Source organism: Suricata suricatta, chromosome 5 (genome assembly GCF_006229205.1).
Source record: "Suricata suricatta isolate VVHF042 chromosome 5, meerkat_22Aug2017_6uvM2_HiC, whole genome shotgun sequence".
Lineage (NCBI taxonomy): Eukaryota > Metazoa > Chordata > Mammalia > Carnivora > Herpestidae > Suricata > Suricata suricatta.
In genome coordinates this window covers 110,365,609-110,367,728 of record NC_043704.1, presented here as the reverse complement: position 1 = coordinate 110,367,728, position 2,120 = coordinate 110,365,609, and the positions used below count along the sequence as shown (strand labels likewise).

The following is a 2,120-nucleotide window of genomic DNA, read 5'->3' as shown; positions in this document are numbered from 1 at the left end:
AACTTTTGAGATTTACTATCATAGCAATATTCAACTATGAAGTACAAGGTTATTAACTAAGTCACCACTCTATACATTACATTCCCAGGACTTATTTGTTCTACACCTGGGCATTTGTATCTCTCTCTCTTTCTTACAGACACAACCAATAGTTTTAAACTTTACTGTTGAAATGAGCTTAACAATTTTTTGTGCACAGAAGGTCATTATAAATATTGTGAAAACAATTAATATATCAATTTATGTAGATTTGCTTATTTCATGATTGCTTAAATTTTTAAAAATTAAATCTCTCCCTCCTAATGTTTTGGAAGTCTTTGCTGATAGGACAGCATTATGTTTTTTCAGGTACAGAATGATCTTGAAATAAAATATAAAATCAAGATATAAGCTTTAATTTACCCTATCTTACAGGCAATAGATTCTTATTTGCCATCTCACCAAGAAAATGAGCATGGTTAATTCTAGCAAGGGACATGGCCAAAAAGTCATGAGTTCATATCTTACCAATGCTGAAACATTTGCCCAGGCAATGAGAAGAAACCAACATATGCCTCTGGAATCAAGACACTTGTTTAAGTTTGTTACCTGGAGTATTCTCTTACCTGAGAAGTATAGAAAGGATCATGTTTATACTGAACCAGTTCTTGGAAGACCTGATTATTCACTGCCAGCACTTATGGCTGTCAGAGCATCACCCTTGTTAGCCAATGATTCTCTGCTACAGAATTTGCCATCTACCTATATTATTACCTGTCAGTATGATCTCACGAGGGATGATGGATTTATGTATGCTGCAAGACTTCAAAATGTTGGAGTTCAAGTTACTCATGACCATATTGAGAATGGGTTCCATGGAGCTTTATCATTCATGATGTCACCAGTGTACTTACATCTAGGTCTCAGGATAAGAGACATATATTTTAGTTGGCTGGATAACAATTTATAAATATAATATATATAAAATATATATGGTCACTAGTTAATGGGTTTTAATTTGTGATGTACAAATTATCACAGGTGTAGGGCAAAGAACAATGTCATTTGTGTTACCTAAATCGAGATGTAAGTCAGTTATAACAGTGACCATATGTCCTTGAACTAGTTAATTTTTCTGATTCATAGAACCTGCTTGTGGAAAAAATATATAATCCCTTTATTTATAGTTTATGGTAATTATGTTGTTCCCAATAGGAACTAACACCTAATAAAGTTGAGGAATAAGAATGATTATGGACAAGTTAGAGAAGATTAACACAGAAATTGTAAGAGTGAATGGGAAAAAGAAACATAAAGGGAAAAATTACAAGGGAACTGTATTAGTTTCCTGTGGCTAATGTAACATTTTAGTACAAGTCTGATGCCTTAAAACAACAGAACTGTTTTCTCTCAGAGTTCTGGAGGTTACAAAATCAGGGTGCTGGCACAAGCCACACTCCCTCCGGAGACTCTAGGTGAAGCTCTTTGCCTCCTTTATCTGATGGCGCTCAGCATTTCTTGCGGTAGCCAGATCACTATCTTCAAGGTTAGCATCTTCAAATTTGTCTCTGCTCCATCGTCCCTGGCCTTTATCTGTGCCTCCTTTTAGAAAGGTACATGTGCTTCCACTGAAGTAATCCAAGATACTTTTCCCATCTCAAAATCCTTAATTTAAATTTTATTTTTTTAATGTTTTGTTTACTTTTGAGAGAGAGACAGCGTGAGCAGGGGAGGGTCAGAGAGAGGGGGAGACACAAAATCCGAAGACAGACTCCAGGCTCTGAGCTAGCTGTCAGCACAGAGTGTGACGCAGGGCTCAAACTTACGAACCGCGAGATCATGACCTAAGCCGAAACCAGATGCTCAACCAACTGAGCCACCCAGGTGCCCCTCAGAATCCATAATTTAATTTCATTTGCAAATACCTGCCTTTTTTTCCCATGTAAGGTGACATTCACAAGGATTTAGGATTTAAATTTTCTCTTTGGAAGGCCATATATATATATTTTTACATTTTCAGTCAAATGTTATGTTTTAAAAAGGGAACAGATCAACATTACAGTTTGTTATCATTCAATCACATCTAAATATGCACTCAGTGAGGGGAAGAGTTCAGATAGTGGAGTAGTAGGGGGACCCTG

At 36.3% G+C, this 2,120-nt stretch overlaps 1 pseudogene; it reads left to right on the top strand.

The window, feature by feature from the left end:
- Positions 1 to 336: 336 nt before the first annotated feature.
- Positions 337 to 949, top strand: LOC115291239 (annotated as a pseudogene).
- Positions 950 to 2,120: the final 1,171 nt, after the last annotated feature.